The sequence below is a fragment of the Taudactylus pleione genome, unplaced genomic scaffold (assembly GCF_031769625.1).
Source record: "Taudactylus pleione unplaced genomic scaffold, aTauple2 ptg000148l, whole genome shotgun sequence".
Taxonomy (NCBI): Eukaryota; Metazoa; Chordata; class Amphibia; order Anura; family Myobatrachidae; genus Taudactylus; species Taudactylus pleione.
The window spans coordinates 1,627,623-1,636,907 of NW_028284550.1; positions in this window are offsets into that span (position 1 = coordinate 1,627,623).

Here is a 9,285-nt window from a genome sequence, read left to right on the forward strand (position 1 = left end):
CTGTAATTGCCTGCAAAGGATTTGCAACAAAGTATTAAAAAGTGAAAGTTAGATTTAGGATTGTTTAGTTTGTCCCATTACTTTTGGCCCCTTAAAAAGTGGGAGGCACATATAGAAACCGTTGTAATTCCTACACCGTTCACCTGATTTGGATGTAATTACCCTCAAATTAAATCTGAAAGTCTGCAGTTAAATCACATCTTGTTTGTTTCATTTCAAAGCCATTGTGGTGGTGAATAGAGGCCAAAATATGAAAATTCTGTCAATGTCCCAATATTTATGGACCTGACTGTATATATATAATTGTTTTCAAGGAGCTCTAAAAGAGCCCGGGGACCCTGCTTACCCACCTCTGGAGCTTAGATTCAGGCAGAAGTGTCAGGCTTGACCACTCCCCACTGTCCATAGGGTACAATGTTAAATGTGCAATCTGCATGTGGAGAGCACATGCAGAGCACATACACTTAAGTGGATTGGTTGAAGACCACAGGGCCCCCTGTGGTACTGTGTATTAGAGTAGGATATAAGAAGGCCTGTGAGCCTGGTTTAGTGTTTATCTTTGTGGACATCAACTGCTGTAACATCTGTATGCTGTACCCCCTTATAGCTGAGGGGAAGAGTCTTTTTCAAGACTATTGAGCAATAAACATCTTTGCCTTTACGACTGCATCTGAACCCTGTGACAAACAGAATTGCGCAAAACGGTATTCTGTTCTCCGGCTGTTCTGGATTGAGCCCAAGCGTCTCCAAGCTCAAGTCCGCTGCCAGCTACCATGTAGAACCTGGTTCACTGTGAGGAATCAGCCAGCACCGATCAGGAGGTGTGGCCACTGCTCGTCAACACATACCCAGCAGAAAGCAGTTTCAGGGCCGGTGAAGGACCTTGTGGTGGCAGCTAAGTATAACATGCCCACTGTGCAGTGGGCAGAGTCAGTGACAGGTGGTCACTGGCGGTAAGAGGGAATCCCTGATACCCCAAGACCCAGTGGTGATCGAAACCCAATCTGTGGTCGCTTGGGGGAGCTGAGGTCATCCCGCCACAAGGGGTAATCAGTGATCGTGGTGAGTGACAAAATTTGTGGGTCCCAGGGACCCACCACTTTAAAAAAATGGGGTCCTGTCTGACCATTTCTGGGTCTCATCATCATTTATGCTTTAGAGCTCCCCCTATGCCTCTCAGACCTCCCCACATGCCCCTAAAATGCCCATCTGATACCCCCAACAGCATCAGATATCCCCACAAGCCCCTTAAATGCATGTTTTACTGCCTCCACGATCTTTCAGGTAATATGACTTGTCTGTTCACAAAACCCATAGTGAATAAGTAGGCTTACCATATCATCCCTTTAAACTGGGACACTGATGGATTACACAGGTTCTGTGGCCCATTAAAGCCAGGTGAAATCCAGGCATGAAGTCAGCCAGCCACAGAACCTGTGTAATTAATTAATGAGTCCGGTTTTAAAGCGATAGTATGGTTAGCCTATGAATAACGCTTTAGGTTATAGGTATATTTATCAAAGGATAAATGCCCGGTCTTTACACATTATGCCACACATTAATGCCCGGTCTTTACACATTATGCCACACAGCAATGCCCAGCCTTTACACATTATGCCATGCAGTAATACCCCTTACAAATGATGCCTCACATTAATGCCCTTTACACATGATGCCGCACATTAATGCCCTTTAGTCCCCCTATGCAGTGCCCCCAGTAGTAGTCCCCCTATGCAGTGCCCCCAGTAGTAGCTCCCCTCTGCAGTACCCCCAGTAGTAGCTCCCCTCTGCAGTGCCCCCAGTAGTAGCCCCCCTCTGCAGTGCCCACTCTGCAGTGCCCCCAGTAGTAGTTCCTCTCTTTAGTGCCGCCAGTAGTAGTTCCCCTCTGCAGTGCCCCCAGGAGTCCCCCATAAGCCTCTCAGACCCCCTATGCAGTGTAGGTAGTTGTCACTCAAATAGGAGTGACCTGGACATTAGGCCTAGGTCACTAAAGGACAAATTGATGGGTCAACTACTAGGGACCCACCTATTTGCCCTTTAGTTACCTGGGCCTAATGCCCAGGTCACACACCTATTTGGGGGGGGCAGATACCTTCAATTGGGCCTAATGCCCCCTATGTAGCCCGGGCCTTGTGCCCGCCTATATACCTACAGGCCTATTGCCTAAATTAATGCCACAGGCCTAGTGCCCGACAACCCTGGTGGTCTAGGGAGGGGTAAATAACGGTGGCCCAAGGCCGCCTACCCGCACTTTGGAAGAGGCTGCGGGGGGAAGCTTCGATAGCTCTTTTACTTTCCACCCCCGCAGGCCTCTCCAGTCATCAGCTTCAGTCTTCTGCTGCTGACCCGTCCTGGCCAGCGGCGCCGCCTCTTCCTTCTTGATCGCGCCGTCTTCTGGCCTCTTGCGCGGCCACCGGAACTGTTGCCGCGCCGCTCTTCACTTGTCTTCGGGAGGTCTTCACTCCTCCCCTCCGTGACAGACTGAACGTTCCTGCTCAGCAGCGTCTATTCAAGATGCCGCAAGTGGGCGGGGCTATGATGGGACAAGCCGCAATTGGCTCGTCGTGTCTGCCTCCTATTGGCTGCTGGACCGCGAGCTAGTGCCAAACCACTGCCGCTGCTACTTGGCTTCCGGGCAGCGAGCTCCGCTCAGCTCGCGCCATACCCCAGTGTAGTCCCTGTGTCCCCTATGGATGGTGATAAAGAAATCTGCACTGTGAACCTGTGATCTAGAGTAACCACTGAACTGACTTTTTTTTGCCCATCAAAACCAGTCAGAAATTATCAGTTTTTTTTTTCTTCAATTTAATTTAAATAATATTTTTTTGTTAAAATCTTTTTAAATACTTTAATACAAAATGATGTCTAAGGGCATAAGGGGTCCCTCGCACCACCCTGTGTCCATAGGCCCCCAATATAAAATAATTTCCAACCATTGGCAATAGACACCACCCAGTGATCATACATCCTAATAATAGTATACCCCACATCCCCTTTGTAGAAAAAGAATCACTATTTTATAAACCAACCTGACCTGTAAACAGCTCATTTTTTAAACCCTACTCCCTCCCAGGGCCTTAGCTAGGGTAGTGCAGCCGGTGCCATCGCACAGGGCACCATAGGTCAGGGGGCGCTGTTTGGGCCTGTCAAATTTGTGTTTATTATCATTCTCACTTATAACTTCCTCTTATTTCATCCCCAGCATCTCCTGGCCTCCCCTATCTCTTCCCTGGCCCTTCCCCATGAAGCCATGGCCCTTTTTTGGGTGCATTATGTCCCTTCGAAAAATGAGGGGGGCGCCAATGCTCTTTCTGGCACAGGGCACCAAAAAGTCTTGTAATGGCTCTGCCCCCTCCAACTGTGTCCAGAGTATTTTTTTTTAAACTACAGTATTTTACCCCCACCTCTGATGGTAGATTCCCACCCCAGTGGGTTTTTTGTTTTATTAAAACAGATTGCAACAATATAAAATATAATTTATAAATTATACAGTATATATATATTTACACATTATCTATTGTCACATAATATCAATTCATATTCTCTTATCTGCACACGTCACCTCACACTCCCATTTATTAATCTGTACCACCATAATAATTGAACACACCACCCCGTACCACCCCCCCCCCCCCACACCAACCTAACCTAGCCCTACGTAGCGGAAACTTAAATACAGCCATCTAGATGTAGGTAAAGCATTCCTCTAAAATTTTACTTATACTACTCTTGTGATAGGACAGAAAAAGCCATAAAAGATCTTGACAAGAAATTAGATTTTCGCTACCCAATCAAGGGGGCCTCAGATGGCGCCACAACCTGGACCAACTGACGGCGTCCAGTCTCTCCTTGTCAATAACCATCATCCGTTTCACCTCGTGCAGAATCTCAAACACCACTCTCACAAGGAAGGACTCTACTCCGAATTGTAATCTGACACCGTGCTGTCCAAGTGCAAAATCTAACTGCTAAGCTGACTAGAAAATGCCCTCAGGAGAAGCCAACTGTAGACAAGACTTTTGAGTTACTGCTACTGGAGGAGTTACTGGAACAGATCCAGAGGCAACAGGATTATAGTGTCCAGAGTCGACTGAATGGAGAGTAATTGACCCAAGAGTTCCTGGAGATATTGAGCCACCTGATGTTGTGCTGCCTCCTGATTCTCAATGCGAGAGGCGAGATCTTGTAATGCCCCTGCACCCTGAGATCCTACGGCTTCCATAGGTCCTGTACAAACTGTCATGTTCAGACTATGGTGGTCCTCTGTAGAGGGATTGGAAGACATGGACCCAGGTTGAGAATGGAATTGGTTAGCGAGGGGCCTGGATATATGCCTTCCTCATCCACAAGTACCAGATGTTGGCTAGACCTGGCCAAAGGCACGGTCTAACTTACTGGGAGGTGTTCACCAGTGACCCCTCCAAGCGGGATTTGGGTTTAAGCTGCACCCAGCAAGCAGTTCGCGGCCCTTTGGTCAGGTATCCGGCACAAGTGGGAAATGGAAGAACCTGATCACAGGGAAAGCACAGGAGAACGATACTGGGAGTTTTACACTTAGGTGATGTCAGTGGCGTAAATTCATCCCAGACGCCCGGAGGCAAGTTATAATTTGGTGCTCCCCCCACCCTAAAAAAATTAAAATACCATGTATTGGGCGGCCGTGATGGTACACTCTGGGTACATATTTACAGCCCTAAGTGGGGTGAATATATTGTGGGCTATGGAGGAGGTGCCCCTTCAGTGCTGGCGCCTGGCGGCAGGCGCCTCCATTGTCTCCCATAGTTCTGCCCCTGGGCGATGTACTGGGTAGACATCCTGTTGATCCAGAGGCAGGGCTGGGAATGGCACTAGGAAATTGTACTTGGATGATGTGCAAAGTACACACACTGTAGTCCCAGACTGTTCACCAGTGACCCCTCCAGGCGAGATTTGGGTTTAAGCTGCACCCAGCAAGCAGCTCGCGGTCCTTTGGTCAGGTATCCGACACACCTCAGTTCTATGAGAGACATGTGTTACTATAAAATTACCACACATGCCGTATATATATGCTTTCTGTTAGCTCAGTCCGCGATATTGTTGTTATTGTCATTCTGTATATTCTAAAAGACGTTATCCTATATATAATAGCTGGGTGTACTATACAGTAATAGTATTGTCCCATATTTACTTATTTCTGGATTATAACAGATTTTCACCCTAGGTATATTATTACCTTTGAATCTTAATCTCTGGATAGTTACCACTAATTGGTGTCACCATAACATACATGATTTTGGTGTTATTCCACCACAGATGTGTAAATATGTCCTGGTTTGTCTATTTGTGACCAATTACCATTTTACAAGCAATTTCTTGCACAAACGCTCACCATCACTCCACGCAAGCTTTTTTGACGTTTGACATTTGCTGTTTGTTTTATTGTGTGTGATTTACTGTGTTAGGTCTCTTTTGGACACACGCAGTATTTTAATTTCGTACATTTTTATTACTACCACTACCAATAAATGTTAAGTTTTATAATTTAGTAGGTTTAAGTGCCCCCCAAAAAGTCCTTTTCTCATTGTTTCCTAATTGGACTAGTTCCTCACCCTCCTGGGTGCACCTCCACTATACTTCATAAACTCCTTTGGGATCATATTAAATAAATATATGTGGAGAAAACCTACACAACCTAACACCAGTACCAGTGCCAGTGTTTATGGCCTCCCCTTCCCTCACCCCAGCGTATTTATTCAGTATATATTACATTAGCGCCAATAGACTGAACAATGGCCCTGATTCAGAGCCGGTCGCTATTTGCGGTCGTTCGTTCAAAAAAAAGGGGTGGCTATTCAAATGAACCGTTCGCTCTTTGGGGTCTGTTCACGCCTCTAGGTCCGAACGAGCGAACAAAACTTGCGGTCGTTTTTTGGGAAACTACGCCCCCTGGCCGCTCGCACCCTACGTCATGTCCGCTATTTATTAGATTAATCAAGTACATCGACCAGCGTATGAACTGCTCGCTATTCTTATGGTTGTTTTTTGCTACCACAATTTTGCGAGCAGTTCTGGCTATAAAATAACCCAGTGACGTGGTCAATGACGCTGCTGTATTAATTATGCACACCCATAAAACGCCCGTTTTGACCTTTAAGCACGCCTGCGATTGGATCTCCACTCCCCGTTTTCAAGCACCTTCCCCTGTTACCACCCACATACGCCTCTTTCTGTCACTCAAATTATCAGGCATTTGCTATTTTGCGAGCACATGAATTTCGACCGCACTGACTGGTTCGCGCATGCCTATAACGATCCGTACGCATGCGCAGTTGGGCAAACATCGCTCGGAGCGAACGAGCGGCCGTTTACGAGCGGCTCTGAATCAGGCCCAATATTCCCACCTGGTCAGATTCAAGATTATCTATGAGTAGGGGGCTGATTCTCAGCCGGACAGATCTCAGTTCACGGACGCTACTGGTGAGTTTTGCATGAGCAGTTAAAATTGTTTGCATATGTCCGTCCTGTTCTGAGTCGGATTGATCTTAGCCGGATCTGTCTTTCCGTGAAAAAGGGCGTTTCAGGGTGGGAACTGTGCAGCCACAATGAGATACTTGTGTGGGTCTGAACCATCCCGTCTGTTTCTGACAGATCACCTGCACCCAGCATGACGTTTGCGGAGGTCGACGTAAAATCCATTGGTGGCGCGTCTTTCCAGTTGCAGGCGCACAAAACCCCGCCTTAGCTAAACAGAATCTGGCATTAGCATAGTCTAGGTAGACCATGCGCCTAGCGAAGTGCGCAGATCTCCCCAGGCCTATGAAGAAAGGTGCTAACTTGGTCCTATTACACTTGGGCTGAGCGTCCAAATCTCTTCCACCTCAGACTGGGACTTGTTAGTTAGAACAGTGAAAAGATGGCCCACAGGCTGATTACAGTCAGCTTCCGACCACATTTGCCAGCATGCCTGATAATGATTCTATTTATTCCAGTGGGTTCACTGCAGACCATTGTGGTCATTTTGAGGCCACTTGCTCAGTGATACTGGCATAGTTGTGTATACTGTATGTTTAGTAATATCATTAAAGCGTGCCAGAATATATCTCCTTTCATTGGTTGGCTGGGCACCCATTGCATGTAAACCTGAGAGCGTTATTTTTATGCTGGAATTAGACTTTTACTAAATCCAATTTATTCACACGTCTATAATGGGTGCAGGGTGTGTGGGACACAGGGGCCGCTGGTCCCACGCTGCACCCATATAATTATACTCACCTCTCCGGATTCCCGCGTTGGCATTGCGGCATCACCAGAAGTCACCATTAATATGGCATGGCGGCCATTTTCCCAGCAATGTGTGCATGTGCAGTAGGCTCTAGCACAACGCTATAGTCTACTGCGCGGGGAGGAGGTGGCTCACTCAAAGCCCGCACAAGGGCCCCTACCTCTCTTAAACTGCCTCTGTATTTACACATGTAACTTGTAATATATGTTTGATCTCCCCCCCAAAAAACAAAACTAATTATGAAAATATGTATTAAAATATTCAGTGCATGTTTATTAGGTACATTAGGATATTAGGATATTAGGTATTTTGATAGCAGCTTCAAATTTAGCATAAAAATTAGCTGATTTTAAAATGTGTTAAACTGATCTACTGAAATACTGTGTGCACAAAAATTTGGTGATCGCCCTTTATATACACTCAATTTTAAACTCTGCATTTTAACTATGACTGCCTTCAAAACAATATTAGATGCACTTGTATGTATCATTAACGCATTTGTAAGTGATGGTAATCTTTTTTAAAAGTTCAATATTTTTTAAACCATTGAGTTTTTCATTGCATTTTCTTCTTTCACCACCTGGTGGCAGTACAGTTCTAAAAAAAGAAAACAACATCAACTTTAACTATGTGGAATTTTTTGGGTACTTAAAGCTGTCATGTTCTCAGGATATTTGTCTGTCGAAAAAGGTGGGATAATTACTGACCCAGCAAAATTATTTAACTCACTTATTGCATGATTAAAGAAATCCATAAAACATGACCACCTATAGGCGGAACTTGGATTGGAGTTGAAAGATACTCGCTCTATCCAGGGGCGTATTAAGGGGTGTGAACCCGTGTACAGTCTCCGTCCGGGCCTCCTCCTCTCTAGCCGGTGGCGCACAGAGTAGACTGTGGCACTGTGCTGGAGTCCACAGGGCATGCACTGATCTCTGGGAAAATGGTGCTGGGGCCATTTTTCCTGTGATTTTCCTTCTTCGCATTGTCAAGAAAATGTCCGCCACGTAATTTTCCTGGTGATTTCTGCGGCACTGCGGCTAGACATGCGGGACTTCGGAGAGGTAAGTATTAAAGAAAATGGGTGCAGGGTGTGCGGTGTGGGCCACCCTGGACCCAGGGGCCCGTGTGAACAATAGGGCAGACTAGATGGGCCAAGTGGCTCTGCCTCCATCTCTACACTGGCTGTGGCTGAGATATGAGCGGACAGAGGGCCTGATTCAGAGCCGGACGCTATTTGCGCTCGCTCGTCCAGAAAAATGGGGTGGCTATTTAAATTAACCGTTCGCTCTTTGTGGTCTGTTCACGCCTCTATGTCTGAACGAGCGAACAAAACATGCGAACGTAATTTTTTAAAAAACGCCCCCTGGCCGCTCGCATCATACGTCATGTCCACTATATATTAGATTAATCGAGTACATCGGACGGCGTATGAACTGCTCGCTATTCTTGTGGTTGGTTTTTCCTAGCACAATCATGCGAGCAGTTCTGACTATAAAACAACCAAGTGACGTGGTCGCTGACGCTGCTTTAGTAATTATGCACACCCTTAAAACGCCCGTTTTGACCTTTAAGCACGCCTGCGTTCTGATCTCCACTCCCCGTTTTCATGCACCTTCCCCTGTTACCACCCACAAACGCCTCCTCCTGTCACTCAAAATAGCAGGCATTCGCTATTTAGCGAGCACACGATTTTTGGCCGCACTGACTGGTTCGCGCATGCGTATTAAAATCTGTATGCATGCGCAGTTGTGCGAACATCGGTCGGAACGAACGAGCGGCCGCTTACGAGCGGCTCTGAATCAGGCCCAGAGCTCTCTGTGTAATGCATACACCTGGCTGAGAGGGAGCTGCTTCATATACCCAGTAACGATAGTTACTGTCCGATGACCAGTGTCACCCTCTCCTCCTCAGCCCCAGGTAAGTGTACTTGCGCATCATACATGTATGCGTGCGTTTAACCCTGACTCAAATAGCTTATTGTATGCAATTACTACTCCGTTAACAATCTTTGGTTAGGTACA